Raw genomic sequence first — 16,189 nt, forward strand, 5'->3', positions numbered from 1 at the left:
GGATAGGTCTAGGCCCAGCGGACTTGCTTAAAAAATGTGGCGCCCCTGGCGTTTTTTTTGGGTACTGCAATTTCGATTTTAAAGTTTAAAAGTGAAGCGTTTTTTTTTTTTATTGGATCATGGGAATTCTGAATAGTGCCAGTGGTAGCCCTTGGTCCCTTCTACATCCCCTAGAAATTTGGAGCAATTTGGAGCCCCAAGTTTTAACATTGGACGACTTTTAAAATCGACCTCACGGGGGAAGGGGGTGGATCATGGGATCATGGTTGGGGTTGGGTGGTAGGATTTTATGAGGCCGACCTTTGTGCAAAATTTTGGCCACCTGGTGGCTTGTTTTGGTATAGAAAATGGGATTTTCATTTTTTTTTTTTTTTTTTCTAAGTGTGGAGTCAAGAAAATTTGTTAGTAAAAAAATAAGTTCCCACAGAAAGTGTCTAGGAGCACGTTTTAGGCCATTTCGAGTCTTTTTTTTTTTAATGTGAAAATTCATTAAATTTTTTTTTTTTTTTTTTTTTTTAATAAGATTTTTTTTTTTTTTTTTTTTTTTTTTTTTGAAATTTGAAAATTCAAATTTTGTTTGTTGTTGTTTTTCTAATTCGAATTTTGAAAATTCATTCAATTTTTTTTTTTTTTTTTTTTTCAAGATGGCGCCGCCCATGGCTGCATTTCCCCCAAAACAGATTTCCCCCATTGACAATGCATGGAGAGGCGGTTATTGCACTTACTTGGTTTGGTGAAGTTGTTATTGCACTTACTTGGTTTGGTGAAGTTGTCTGGTAGTCGATCGGGTAGTCTGTGTTGGCTCAAGTCATGTCATGACCCATTCACTGGGTCAAATTGTTTGGGTTATGGTTTCTTTTTTTTTTTTTTTTTTTTTCTAACCCTTTTTTAGCTGGGCTCGGTCCGATCCTGAATCTGCAGGAATTATGTTTCTAACCCCTTCCTAGGCCGAGAAAATAACTTAAAACCAATATTTTTATTTTATTTATTTTTTTAAGGGTTAGGTTGAGTAGAGGGCACTCAACCATGTGCCGCGCAGCGGCACATGGGAGAGTGCCGAGAGAGTTAATCTTTTTTTTTTTTTTTTTTAACCCTTTTTTAGCTGGGCTCGGTCCGATCCTGAATCTGCAGGAATTAGGTTTCTAGCCCCTTCCTAGGCCGAGAAAATAACTTAAAACCAATTTTTTTTTTTTTTTTTTTTTTTTTTTTTTTTAAGGGTTAGGGTTAGGGAATAAGGCTAAAGGTTAAGGTTAGGGTTAGGTGGAGTTCCGTGTCCCATGGGTTAGGGTTAGGGTTAGGGTTAGGGTTAGGGTTAGGGTTAGGGTTAGGTTAAGAGCCATCTACCACTTTTGAAGGGTTAGGGTTAGGGTTAGGGTTAGGTTAAGAGCCATCTACCACTTTTGAAAAACGGCATTTTTGAGCTAGTTCGAGAACCGAGTGGATCATGGGAATTCTTTTACCACCCAAGGATAGGTCTAGGCCCAGCGGACTTGCTTAAAAAATGTGGCGCCCCTGGCGTTTTTTTTGGGTACTGCAATTTCGATTTTAAAGTTTAAAAGTGAAGCGTTTTTTTTTTTTATTGGATCATGGGAATTCTGAATAGTGCCAGTGGTAGCCCTTGGTCCCTTCTACATCCCCTAGAAATTTGGAGCAATTTGGAGCCCCAAGTTTTAACATTGGACGACTTTTAAAATCGACCTCACGGGGGAAGGGGGTGGATCATGGGATCATGGTTGGGGTTGGGTGGTAGGATTTTATGAGGCCGACCTTTGTGCAAAATTTTGGCCACCTGGTGGCTTGTTTTGGTATAGAAAATGGGATTTTCATTTTTTTTTTTTTTTTTTCTAAGTGTGGAGTCAAGAAAATTTGTTAGTAAAAAAATAAGTTCCCACAGAAAGTGTCTAGGAGCACGTTTTAGGCCATTTCGAGTCTTTTTTTTTTTTAATGTGAAAATTCATTAAATTTTTTTTTTTTTTTTTTTTTTTAATAAGATTTTTTTTTTTTTTTTTTTTTTTTTTTTTGAAATTTGAAAATTCAAATTTTGTTTGTTGTTGTTTTTCTAATTCGAATTTTGAAAATTCATTCAATTTTTTTTTTTTTTTTTTTTTCAAGATGGCGCCGCCCATGGCTGCATTTCCCCCAAAACAGATTTCCCCCATTGACAATGCATGGAGAGGCGGTTATTGCACTTACTTGGTTTGGTGAAGTTGTTATTGCACTTACTTGGTTTGGTGAAGTTGTCTGGTAGTCGATCGGGTAGTCTGTGTTGGCTCAAGTCATGTCATGACCCATTCACTGGGTCAAATTGTTTGGGTTATGGTTTCTTTTTTTTTTTTTTTTTTTTTCTAACCCTTTTTTAGCTGGGCTCGGTCCGATCCTGAATCTGCAGGAATTATGTTTCTAACCCCTTCCTAGGCCGAGAAAATAACTTAAAACCAATATTATTATTTTTTTTTTTTTTTAAGGGTTAGGTTGAGTAGAGGGCACTCAACCATGTGCCGCGCAGCGGCACATGGGAGAGTGCCGAGAGAGTTAATCTTTTTTTTTTTTTTTTTTAACCCTTTTTTAGCTGGGCTCGGTCCGATCCTGAATCTGCAGGAATTAGGTTTCTAGCCCCTTCCTAGGCCGAGAAAATAACTTAAAACCAATTTTTTTTTTTTTTTTTTTTTTTTTTTTTTTAAGGGTTAGGGTTAGGGAATAAGGCTAAAGGTTAAGGTTAGGGTTAGGTGGAGTTCCGTGTCCCATGGGTTAGGGTTAGGGTTAGGGTTAGGGTTAGGGTTAGGGTTAGGGTTAGGGTTAGGTTAAGAGCCATCTACCACTTTTGAAGGGTTAGGGTTAGGGTTAGGGTTAGGTTAAGAGCCATCTACCACTTTTGAAAAACGGCATTTTTGAGCTAGTTCGAGAACCGAGTGGATCATGGGAATTCTTTTACCACCCAAGGATAGGTCTAGGCCCAGCGGACTTGCTTAAAAAATGTGGCGCCCCTGGCGTTTTTTTTGGGTACTGCAATTTCGATTTTAAAGTTTAAAAGTGAAGCGTTTTTTTTTTTTATTGGATCATGGGAATTCTGAATAGTGCCAGTGGTAGCCCTTGGTCCCTTCTACATCCCCTAGAAATTTGGAGCAATTTGGAGCCCCAAGTTTTAACATTGGACGACTTTTAAAATCGACCTCACGGGGGAAGGGGGTGGATCATGGGATCATGGTTGGGGTTGGGTGGTAGGATTTTATGAGGCCGACCTTTGTGCAAAATTTTGGCCACCTGGTGGCTTGTTTTGGTATAGAAAATGGGATTTTCATTTTTTTTTTTTTTTTTTTCTAAGTGTGGAGTCAAGAAAATTTGTTAGTAAAAAAATAAGTTCCCACAGAAAGTGTCTAGGAGCACGTTTTAGGCCATTTCGAGTCTTTTTTTTTTTTAATGTGAAAATTCATTAAATTTTTTTTTTTTTTTTTTTTTTTAATAAGATTTTTTTTTTTTTTTTTTTTTTTTTTTTTTGAAATTTGAAAATTCAAATTTTGTTTGTTGTTGTTTTTCTAATTCGAATTTTGAAAATTCATTCAATTTTTTTTTTTTTTTTTTTTTCAAGATGGCGCCGCCCATGGCTGCATTTCCCCCAAAACAGATTTCCCCCATTGACAATGCATGGAGAGGCGGTTATTGCACTTACTTGGTTTGGTGAAGTTGTTATTGCACTTACTTGGTTTGGTGAAGTTGTCTGGTAGTCGATCGGGTAGTCTGTGTTGGCTCAAGTCATGTCATGACCCATTCACTGGGTCAAATTGTTTGGGTTATGGTTTCTTTTTTTTTTTTTTTTTTTTTCTAACCCTTTTTTAGCTGGGCTCGGTCCGATCCTGAATCTGCAGGAATTATGTTTCTAACCCCTTCCTAGGCCGAGAAAATAACTTAAAACCAATATTATTATTATTTTTTTTTTTTTAAGGGTTAGGTTGAGTAGAGGGCACTCAACCATGTGCCGCGCAGCGGCACATGGGAGAGTGCCGAGAGAGTTAATCTTTTTTTTTTTTTTTTTTAACCCTTTTTTAGCTGGGCTCGGTCCGATCCTGAATCTGCAGGAATTAGGTTTCTAGCCCCTTCCTAGGCCGAGAAAATAACTTAAAACCAATTTTTTTTTTTTTTTTTTTTTTTTTTTTTTTAAGGGTTAGGGTTAGGGAATAAGGCTAAAGGTTAAGGTTAGGGTTAGGTGGAGTTCCGTGTCCCATGGGTTAGGGTTAGGGTTAGGGTTAGGGTTAGGGTTAGGGTTAGGGTTAGGGTTAGGGTTAGGTTAAGAGCCATCTACCACTTTTGAAAAACGGCATTTTTGAGCTAGTTCGAGAACGCAGCGGTGCATGGGAATTCGGCGACTACCCTGGGATAGGTTAGGGTTAGGTGAAACTCCGTATCCCATAGGTCTCCCCGGGTCGTCCAACGACTTCCTCGGTTTAAATAGAGATCTAAGGCAAGGCACGGGCCGGCGCTTGTCATTCATGGTCAAGATGTCCACATGCATTTTTGACCCCCAAAAAAGTTTTAGAAGATTGTTTCGGATGGTGTTAACGAAGGTCTGGAAGACCATTTGAAGCCAATATTGGGCATTGATAGAATTGTTATTCATCTTCTGTTGTAGAACACCCCCGGATTGTTTCGGATGGTATTCCGTAAAGGTCTGGAGGACCATTTGGAGCCAAGGCTAGGCATTAGTGGAAATGTTATTCCTCTTAACATTATGTTTGTTGAAAATTCCCTTGTAGGGTTGCAGGACATGTTCATCAGTCGTGGACCTTGGGATCATCGAGCGTTTCAACCATTATCACGAGACACTCTCACCCAAGGGAGGCCCACCCGAGGTCGATCAACTCACGGGTCATGTTCCATAAACCATCAAGAACCTTTTCTTTGTATAGATAGCCACTCGGGTTAAGGTTAGGGAATAGGGTAAAAGGTTAAGGTTAGGATTAAGATTTGGGTTAGCTGTAGGGATAAACACTCGGGTTAAGGTTAGGGAATAAGGCTAAAGGGTTAGGGTTAGGGTTAGGGTTAGGGTTAGGGTTAGGGTTAGGGTTAGGGTTAGGGTTAGGTTAAGAGCCATCTACCACTTTTGAAAAACGGCATTTTTGAGCTAGTTCGAGAACGCAGCGGTGCATGGGAATTCGGCGACCACCCTGGGATAGGTCTAGGCCCAGCGGACTTGCTCAAAAAATGTGGCGCCCCTGGCGGTTTTTTTGGGTACTGCAATTTCGATTTTAAAGTTTAAAAGTGAAGCGTTTTTTTTTTTTGAGCGGTGCATGGGAATTTGGGATAGTGCCAGTGGTAGCCCTTGGGCCCCTCTTTATATCCCTATAAATTTGGAGCAATTTGGAGCCCCAAGTTTTAACATTGGACGACTTTTAAAATCGACCTCACGGGAGAAGGGGGAGGTGCATGGGATCATGGTTGGGGTTGGGTGGTAGGATTTTATGAGGCCGACCTTTGTGCAAAATTTTGGCCACCTGGTGGCTTGTTTTGGTATAGAAAATCCCATTTTCATTTTTTTTTTTTTTTTTTCTAAGTGTGGAGTCAACAAAATTTGTTAGTAAAAAAATAAGTTCCCACAGAAAGTGTCTAGGAGCACGTTTTAGGCCATTTCGAGTCTTTTTTTTTTTTTTTTTTTTTTAATTAGAAAATTCATTAATTTTTTTTTTTTTTTTTTTTTTTAATTCATTCAATTTTTTTTTTTTTTTTTTTTTTTTTTTTTTAATTCATTCAATTTTTCTTTTTTTCTATTTTGATAATTGGAAATTTGCAAATTCACTTTTTTTTATTTTTTTTTTTTTTCAAGATGGCGCCGCCCATGGCTGCATTTCCCCTAAAATAGATTTCCCCCATTGACAATGCATGGAGAGGCGGTTATTGCACTTACTTGGTTTGGTGAAGTTGTTATTGCACTTACTTGGTTTGGTGAAGTTGTCTGATAGTCGATCGGGTGTCTGTGTTGGCTCAAGTCATGTCATGACCCATTCACTGGGTCAAATTGTTTGGGTAAGGGTTTTTTTTTTTTTTTTTTTTTTTTTTTTTAAATGTTTTTTTTTGCTGGGCTCGGTCCGACCCTGAATCTGCAGGAATTATATTTCTAGCCCCTTCCTAGGCCGAGAAAATAACTTAAAACCGATCAAATTTCTTTTTTTTTTTTTCTTTTTTTCTTTCTTTTTTTTGATACCTTTGTTTTGCTGGGCTCGGTCCGACCCTGAATCTGCAGAAATTATGTTTCTAGCCCCTTCCTAGGCCGAGAAAATCACTTAAAACCGATCCAAATTAATTGACGTATGTTTAGGTTATTAAAAATAGAAGGGAGACAGGTAGAGGCTTCAAAACATTTTTGGAGAGTGTTTTAGAGCCCCTTGAGTCAGTCTGCACTGAGTCCGACGTCATTTTGCCCAAAATAGATTTCCCCCATTGACAATGCATGGAGAGGCGGTTATTGCACTTAATTGGTTTAGGGTTAGGGTTAGGGTTAGGGTTAGGGTTAGGGTTAGGGTTAGGTTAAGAGCCATCTACCACTTTTGAAAAACGGCATTTTTGAGCTAGTTCGAGAACCGAGTGGATCATGGGAATTCTTTTACCACCCAAGGATAGGTCTAGGCCCAGCGGACTTGCTTAAAAAATGTGGCGCCCCTGGCGTTTTTTTTGGGTACTGCAATTTCGATTTTAAAGTTTAAAAGTGAAGCGTTTTTTTTTTTTTATTGGATCATGGGAATTCTGAATAGTGCCAGTGGTAGCCCTTGGTCCCTTCTACATCCCCTAGAAATTTGGAGCAATTTGGAGCCCCAAGTTTTAACATTGGACGACTTTTAAAATCGACCTCACGGGGGAAGGGGGTGGATCATGGGATCATGGTTGGGGTTGGGTGGTAGGATTTTATGAGGCCGACCTTTGTGCAAAATTTTGGCCACCTGGTGGCTTGTTTTGGTATAGAAAATGGGATTTTCATTTTTATTTATTTTTTTTCTAAGTGTGGAGTCAAGAAAATTTGTTAGTAAAAAAATAAGTTCCCACAGAAAGTGTCTAGGAGCACGTTTTAGGCCATTTCGAGTCTTTTTTTTTTTTTTAATGTGAAAATTCATTAAATTTTTTTTTTTTTTTTTTTTTTTTAATAAGATTTTTTTTTATTTTATTTTTTTTTTTTTTTTAAATTTGAAAATTCAAATTTTGTTTGTTGTTGTTTTTCTAATTCGAATTTTGAAAATTCATTCAATTTTTTTTTTTTTTTTTTTTTTCAAGATGGCGCCGCCCATGGCTGCATTTCCCCCAAAACAGATTTCCCCCATTGACAATGCATGGATAGGCGGTTATTGCACTTACTTGGTTTGGTGAAGTTGTTATTGCACTTACTTGGTTTGGTGAAGTTGTCTGGTAGTCGATCGGGTAGTCTGTGTTGGCTCAAGTCATGTCATGACCCATTCACTGGGTCAAATTGTTTGGGTTATGGTTTCTTTTTTTTTTTTTTTTTTTTTCTAACCCTTTTTTAGCTGGGCTCGGTCCGATCCTGAATCTGCAGGAATTATGTTTCTAACCCCTTCCTAGGCCGAGAAAATAACTTAAAACCAATATTTTTTTTTTTTTTTTTTTTTTTAAGGGTTAGGTTGAGTAGAGGGCACTCAACCATGTGCCGCGCAGCGGCACATGGGAGAGTGCCGAGAGAGTTAATCTTTTTTTTTTTTTTTTTTTAACCCTTTTTTAGCTGGGCTCGGTCCGATCCTGAATCTGCAGGAATTAGGTTTCTAGCCCCTTCCTAGGCCGAGAAAATAACTTAAAACCAATTTTTTTTTTTTTTTTTTTTTTTTTTTTTTTAAGGGTTAGGGTTAGGGAATAAGGCTAAAGGTTAAGGTTAGGGTTAGGTGGAGTTCCGTGTCCCATGGGTTAGGGTTAGGGTTAGGTTTGGGTTGGGGCGCTCCCTCAAGCGCCATGCAAAACTACATGGGGCTAGAGGAGAGGAGGGCACGGGCACAAGCAATTAAAACACGTTATTAAACTTTTACAACCATAAAATCAATGAAATAAAATACATAAAAGGAATAAAATAAATGAAAGGAATAAAATATAGGCTGAGTGGTTAAGGTTAGGAGAGGGGGAAGGAAGAGGTTATGTTAAGGATTTAAAACCCAATTGGTTTAACCAATCATCAAGCATGGAATTTGCTGTCTCAGGAGTCCAATGGATATTATCATTTGTGGTTTTGAATTTTAGCGTCGACAAGGTGTTGAGAAAGCCCGCACATGAGTCTAACCTCTCGATGTTATCTCTAACAAAGTCGTTGAAAGATTTAACGCAAAGGATTTGGGTGGCGGATAGCCTAATGGATACCGTTATTAACGGGATTACGATGCGAGCCTGAGGGAATGTTTCCCTGGCCGTCTTGATTAGACGTCGTGTGTCCTTGATTATTGTGATGTGGGTCTGTTGTCTCAGGCAATTGTTAATACCGATAGACAACAGAACTAGCTGGGTTTCGGGCCTAGGAGAGGTATGCTTCTGGAGGATAGCCGTTAAATGTCTTAGCGTGGCTCCTGGGAAACTATCAATTTGTATAGTGTCCATCTTCCTTTTCGGGATTCGGGCCAGGTTGGAGTCGCCCGTGAAAACTATGTCTTTTCTAACAGCCAGGGACCACATGGTGGCTTTGCGGTTTGTAGGGGGGTGTATGGAGGGCTGCTGGAAGGAACCACTAAGTCTGGGGGACGAGAAAAGGGAAGGAGAAGTCGTGGTTTGGCGACTCGGACCTTTCCCCACTGGGGTCAGAGTAACGACCGTAGGAGTGGTCAGAGGAGGAATGAGGGGGCAGGGGTGAATCTCCACAGAAACTGTGAGTAAGTTAGACTTCTGCTTTTTCACTGTAATGGGGGGTGGTGTCGCCTGACCAAGAGGTGGAGTGGTCAGCGACGGCGAGGAGGACGATGAACAGAGTCGTATCCGGGCCGCGGCTCTTGCGAGGGAGAGACGGTTGAGTCTAGGGGCTGAGGAAGTGTGGGTGGGGACTGGGGGCTCAGGGTCCGGTGTGGGAGAACCAAGGCTCGTCTCCAGGACGCAAGAAGGGTCAACGACTGGCGAGGGGGTCCGCACCGGTGGGTCGACCGGAGGAGGACGTGGCCTGGTGACAGGAGGTGGAGTGGTCAGCGCCGGCGAGGAGGACGACGACGGGCAGAGTCGCTTCCGGGTCGCGGCACCTGCGAGGGAGAGACGGTTGGGTCTAGGGGCTGAGGAAGTGGGGATGGGGACTGTGGGCTCCGGGTCCGGCGTGGGCGAGCCAAGGTTCGTCTCCAGGACGCAAGGAGGGTCAACGACTGCCGAGGGGGTCCGCACCGGTGGGACGACCGGAGGAGGACGTGGCCTGGTGAGTGGTAAGCGTTGTGGGCGTTGTGGTAGCGGGACGCGGCTGGGTCGCGGTGGTTGAGAGGTAGATGTGGAAAAACGTCGGGTTGAACTGGGGAATAGAGCTGGGAGGGCAAGAAGGGAAGGAATAGCCAAGGGTCTGGAGGGAAGTATTAGAGTGTTTCGATGCTTAAAGGGTAGCATGGTGGACTGTGGTCGACTAGGAAGCGGGGGAAAGGCCCCAGGGTCAGAGAGGAGCAGAGGAGCGGCAGGTGGTGGTGGATCAGGGGCAGACAACAGCAGCCGAAGTGCGGAGATGGAAGACGGAGTAAGGCGTCTGCCATAACGCTGGTGGGCCCACCGGAGGGCTCTGTCGAGGGCCTCATTATTAAATGGCCCCAGGTGAGTACGGATTTTAGCTATTGTAAGTGTATAATGTTGTATTAGCGTTTTTAAATTTAAAATCATGTATTTCAATGTATTTTCCTTGATCTGATTTAAGACCAGATCATCCGGTGCCGCCGGTTTAATAAATGCTGACAGTTGAGTCACTTTCCTATGCATCCCTAATGGTGGGATACCTGTTTTGATCGATTCCTCTAGGATTTCCGTGTGGTGGATGGATTGCAATAGTTGAAAATATTGTTTGATTAATTTCGGGTCTAGATCGGCTGAGGAGCTCGTGCCGACCGGAGTCAATTTTATGAGTCTCTGTGGGTCTGTAAGGTGAGTGGGCCTACCCAATAGGCTAAATCTGTTTCTAAAATCATAAGCCATTTCGTAAAAACTAAAAAATGGAATGAAAATAAGAAAGGCCCAGGCCTATTAAAAGAAAGAGGAAAACATAGAGAATAAAAGGAAATGATAAAAGAAAGATGCAAAATCAACTTAATAGAAATAAGGTAAAAACTATAGTTCGCAAACAATGGAGTTTAAAACAATAGATGCAGTTTAAAACTATAAAGTAAACAAAACAAAGAATTTATATCCGGTCAGCTGATGTAAGTTTTTTAGCTAGGAGGCATGGTTAGCTTAGCAAAAACTTGGTTTCCCCAATCTGTTTTGTTGAGTAGGTTAAAGCTGGGAGGTGGGCCGTGCTTGCCAATCCGCCCGATGGGGTTTGCAGAATGTCCCAAAGATAATACTACAGTCCAAGGGTCCAAAAAATCGAAAAAAGCTGAACACGTAGAAGTTCCATACTCACCAGTCAAAAGAGCATTTTGAAGAAGATTAAAAAACCAAAGAGGGAATGAGGTAATTTCCACAGGTTGTTTTGAAAAAGGTATAAAGTTTAATCGCTCCAATGCAGGTTTTGAACAGGTAAAGGAATAAAGACTTTGTTTAAAAGTAAATTAAAACAAATAAAGTAAAAGAATAAAAGTAAAGTGCATCCAAATTAAAATACTCCAAAGTAGCTAAAAACAACAGTTCCTCATACTAACTGACTTTACATCCACAGGAAAGGAGAGAGCGTTCCTAACGTTTCACCCGGTTAGGCTTCGTCAGAGGATAGGTAAGTGAAGACAGAACAACATTTTATAGAAGGTAAGAAAAACAAGTAGGTTGAAGGGTGTCAATCAATGGGTCTGTTCAGCCAATGGGTAGGTTCCGTGTCATTCATCAGGGCGGGGCTTGAAGGGTGTCAATCAGTTCTTTTGTTCAGCCAATGGGTAGGTTCCGTGTCATTCATCAGGGCGGGGCTTGAAGGGTGTCAATCAGTTCTTTTGTTCAGCCAATGGGAGTGCTTTGTGTCATCCACCAGGGCGGGATGAAGAGGAGATGTCGTTGACTGGAAGGTTGCCAGGAGTGGGTTGGGCCTAACAGGTGACTGGGTAAAAAGGCAACAAATAATATACAATAATATGGAACAGTAAAAAGTTTAAAACGTCTTTCAGCTAGGCTCTGGCAAGGTTAGGTTTGGGTTGGGGCGCTCCCTCAAGCGCCATGCAAAACTACATGGGGCTAGAGGAGAGGAGGGCACGGGCACAAGCAATTAAAACACGTTATTAAACTTTTACAACCATAAAATCAATGAAATAAAATACATAAAAGGAATAAAATAAATGAAAGGAATAAAATATAGGCTGAGTGGTTAAGGTTAGGAGAGGGGGAAGGAAGAGGTTATGTTAAGGATTTAAAACCCAATTGGTTTAACCAATCATCAAGCATGGAATAGGGTTAGGGTTAGGGTTAGGGTTAGGGTTAGGGTTAGGGTTAGGGTTAGGGTTAGGGTTAGGGTTAGGGTTAGGGTTAGGGTTAGGGTTAGGGTTAGGGTTAGGGTTAGGGTTAGGGTTAGGGTTAGGTTAAGAGCCATCTACCACTTTTGAAAAACGGCATTTTTGAGCTAGTTCGAGAACCGAGTGGATCATGGGAATTCTTTTACCACCCAAGGATAGGTCTAGGCCCAGCGGACTTGCTTAAAAAATGTGGCGCCCCTGGCGTTTTTTTTGGGTACTGCAATTTCGATTTTAAAGTTTAAAAGTGAAGCGTTTTTTTTTTTTATTGGATCATGGGAATTCTGAATAGTGCCAGTGGTAGCCCTTGGTCCCTTCTACATCCCCTAGAAATTTGGAGCAATTTGGAGCCCCAAGTTTTAACATTGGACGACTTTTAAAATCGACCTCACGGGGGAAGGGGGTGGATCATGGGATCATGGTTGGGGTTGGGTGGTAGGATTTTATGAGGCCGACCTTTGTGCAAAATTTTGGCCACCTGGTGGCTTGTTTTGGTATAGAAAATGGGATTTTCATTTTTATTTTTATTTTTTCTAAGTGTGGAGTCAAGAAAATTTGTTAGTAAAAAATAAGTTCCCACAGAAAGTGTCTAGGAGCACGTTTTAGGCCATTTCGAGTCTTTTTTTTTTTAATGTGAAAATTCATTAAATTTTTTTTTTTTTTTTTTTTTTTAATAAGATTTTTTTTTATTTTATTTTTTTTTTTTTTTTAAATTTGAAAATTCAAATTTTGTTTGTTGTTGTTTTTCTAATTCGAATTTTGAAAATTCATTCAATTTTTTTTTTTTTTTTTTTCAAGATGGCGCCGCCCATGGCTGCATTTCCCCCAAAACAGATTTCCCCCATTGACAATGCATGGAGAGGCGGTTATTGCACTTACTTGGTTTGGTGAAGTTGTTATTGCACTTACTTGGTTTGGTGAAGTTGTCTGGTAGTCGATCGGGTAGTCTGTGTTGGCTCAAGTCATGTCATGACCCATTCACTGGGTCAAATTGTTTGGGTTATGGTTTCTTTTTTTTTTTTTTTTTTTTCTAACCCTTTTTTAGCTGGGCTCGGTCCGATCCTGAATCTGCAGGAATTATGTTTCTAACCCCTTCCTAGGCCGAGAAAATAACTTAAAACCAATATTTTTTTTTTTTTTTTTTTTTTAAGGGTTAGGTTGAGTAGAGGGCACTCAACCATGTGCCGCGCAGCGGCACATGGGAGAGTGCCGAGAGAGTTAATCTTTTTTTTTTTTTTTTTTTAACCCTTTTTTAGCTGGGCTCGGTCCGATCCTGAATCTGCAGGAATTAGGTTTCTAGCCCCTTCCTAGGCCGAGAAAATAACTTAAAACCAATTTTTTTTTTTTTTTTTTTTTTTTTTTTTTAAGGGTTAGGGTTAGGGAATAAGGCTAAAGGTTAAGGTTAGGGTTAGGTGGAGTTCCGTGTCCCATGGGTTAGGGTTAGGGTTAGGTTTGGGTTGGGGCGCTCCCTCAAGCGCCATGCAAAACTACATGGGGCTAGAGGAGAGGAGGGCACGGGCACAAGCAATTAAAACACGTTATTAAACTTTTACAACCATAAAATCAATGAAATAAAATACATAAAAGGAATAAAATAAATGAAAGGAATAAAATATAGGCTGAGTGGTTAAGGTTAGGAGAGGGGGAAGGAAGAGGTTATGTTAAGGATTTAAAACCCAATTGGTTTAACCAATCATCAAGCATGGAATTTGCTGTCTCAGGAGTCCAATGGATATTACCATTTGTGGTTTTGAATTTTAGCGTCGACAAGGTGTTGAGAAAGCCCGCACATGAGTCTAACCTCTCGATGTTATCTCTAACAAAGTCGTTGAAAGATTTAACGCAAAGGATTTGGGTGGCGGATAGCCTAATGGATACCGTTATTAACGGGATTACGATGCGAGCCTGAGGGAATGTTTCCCTGGCCGTCTTGATTAGACGTCGTGTGTCCTTGATTATTGTGATGTGGGTCTGTTGTCTCAGGCAATTGTTAATACCGATAGACAACAGAACTAGCTGGGTTTCGGGCCTAGGAGAGGTATGCTTCTGGAGGATAGCCGTTAAATGTCTTAGCGTGGCTCCTGGGAAACTATCAATTTGTATAGTGTCCATCTTCCTTTTCGGGATTCGGGCCAGGTTGGAGTCGCCCGTGAAAACTATGTCTTTTCTAACAGCCAGGGACCACATGGTGGCTTTGCGGTTTGTAGGGGGGTGTATGGAGGGCTGCTGGAAGGAACCACTAAGTCTGGGGGACGAGAAAAGGGAAGGAGAAGTCGTGGTTTGGCGACTCGGACCTTTCCCCACTGGGGTCAGAGTAACGACCGTAGGAGTGGTCAGAGGAGGAATGAGGGGGCAGGGGTGAATCTCCACAGAAACTGTGAGTAAGTTAGACTTCTGCTTTTTCACTGTAATGGGGGGTGGTGTCGCCTGACCAAGAGGTGGAGTGGTCAGCGACGGCGAGGAGGACGATGAACAGAGTCGTATCCGGGCCGCGGCTCTTGCGAGGGAGAGACGGTTGAGTCTAGGGGCTGAGGAAGTGTGGGTGGGGACTGGGGGCTCAGGGTCCGGTGTGGGAGAACCAAGGCTCGTCTCCAGGACGCAAGAAGGGTCAACGACTGGCGAGGGGGTCCGCACCGGTGGGTCGACCGGAGGAGGACGTGGCCTGGTGACAGGAGGTGGAGTGGTCAGCGCCGGCGAGGAGGACGACGACGGGCAGAGTCGCTTCCGGGTCGCGGCACCTGCGAGGGAGAGACGGTTGGGTCTAGGGGCTGAGGAAGTGGGGATGGGGACTGTGGGCTCCGGGTCCGGCGTGGGCGAGCCAAGGTTCGTCTCCAGGACGCAAGGAGGGTCAACGACTGCCGAGGGGGTCCGCACCGGTGGGACGACCGGAGGAGGACGTGGCCTGGTGAGTGGTAAGCGTTGTGGGCGTTGTGGTAGCGGGACGCGGCTGGGTCGCGGTGGTTGAGAGGTAGATGTGGAAAAACGTCGGGTTGAACTGGGGAATAGAGCTGGGAGGGCAAGAAGGGAAGGAATAGCCAAGGGTCTGGAGGGAAGTATTAGAGTGTTTCGATGCTTAAAGGGTAGCATGGTGGACTGTGGTCGACTAGGAAGCGGGGGAAAGGCCCCAGGGTCAGAGAGGAGCAGAGGAGCGGCAGGTGGTGGTGGATCAGGGGCAGACAACAGCAGCCGAAGTGCGGAGATGGAAGACGGAGTAAGGCGTCTGCCATAACGCTGGTGGGCCCACCGGAGGGCTCTGTCGAGGGCCTCATTATTAAATGGCCCCAGGTGAGTACGGATTTTAGCTATTGTAAGTGTATAATGTTGTATTAGCGTTTTTAAATTTAAAATCATGTATTTCAATGTATTTTCCTTGATCTGATTTAAGACCAGATCATCCGGTGCCGCCGGTTTAATAAATGCTGACAGTTGAGTCACTTTCCTATGCATCCCTAATGGTGGGATACCTGTTTTGATCGATTCCTCTAGGATTTCCGTGTGGTGGATGGATTGCAATAGTTGAAAATATTGTTTGATTAATTTCGGGTCTAGATCGGCTGAGGAGCTCGTGCCGACCGGAGTCAATTTTATGAGTCTCTGTGGGTCTGTAAGGTGAGTGGGCCTACCCAATAGGCTAAATCTGTTTCTAAAATCATAAGCCATTTCGTAAAAACTAAAAATGGAATGAAAATAAGAAAGGCCCAGGCCTATTAAAAGAAAGAGGAAAACATAGAGAATAAAAGGAAATGATAAAAGAAAGATGCAAAATCAACTTAATAGAAATAAGGTAAAAACTATAGTTCGCAAACAATGGAGTTTAAAACAATAGATGCAGTTTAAAACTATAAAGTAAACAAAACAAAGAATTTATATCCGGTCAGCTGATGTAAGTTTTTTAGCTAGGAGGCATGGTTAGCTTAGCAAAAACTTGGTTTCCCCAATCTGTTTTGTTGAGTAGGTTAAAGCTGGGAGGTGGGCCGTGCTTGCCAATCCGCCCGATGGGGTTTGCAGAATGTCCCAAAGATAATACTACAGTCCAAGGGTCCAAAAAATCGAAAAAAGCTGAACACGTAGAAGTTCCATACTCACCAGTCAAAAGAGCATTTTGAAGAAGATTAAAAAACCAAAGAGGGAATGAGGTAATTTCCACAGGTTGTTTTGAAAAAGGTATAAAGTTTAATCGCTCCAATGCAGGTTTTGAACAGGTAAAGGAATAAAGACTTTGTTTAAAAGTAAATTAAAACAAATAAAGTAAAAGAATAAAAGTAAAGTGCATCCAAATTAAAATACTCCAAAGTAGCTAAAAACAACAGTTCCTCATACTAACTGACTTTACATCCACAGGAAAGGAGAGAGCGTTCCTAACGTTTCACCCGGTTAGGCTTCGTCAGAGGATAGGTAAGTGAAGACAGAACAACATTTTTATAGAAGGTAAGAAAAACAAGTAGGTTGAAGGGTGTCAATCAATGGGTCTGTTCAGCCAATGGGTAGGTTCCGTGTCATTCATCAGGGCGGGGCTTGAAGGGTGTCAATCAGTTCTTTTGTTCAGCCAATGGGTAGGTTCCGTGTCATTCATCAGGGCGGGGCTTGAAGGGTGTCAATCAGTTCTTTTGTTC

The sequence above is a fragment of the Gadus chalcogrammus genome, chromosome 2, assembly GCF_026213295.1.
Source record: "Gadus chalcogrammus isolate NIFS_2021 chromosome 2, NIFS_Gcha_1.0, whole genome shotgun sequence".
Lineage (NCBI taxonomy): Eukaryota > Metazoa > Chordata > Actinopteri > Gadiformes > Gadidae > Gadus > Gadus chalcogrammus.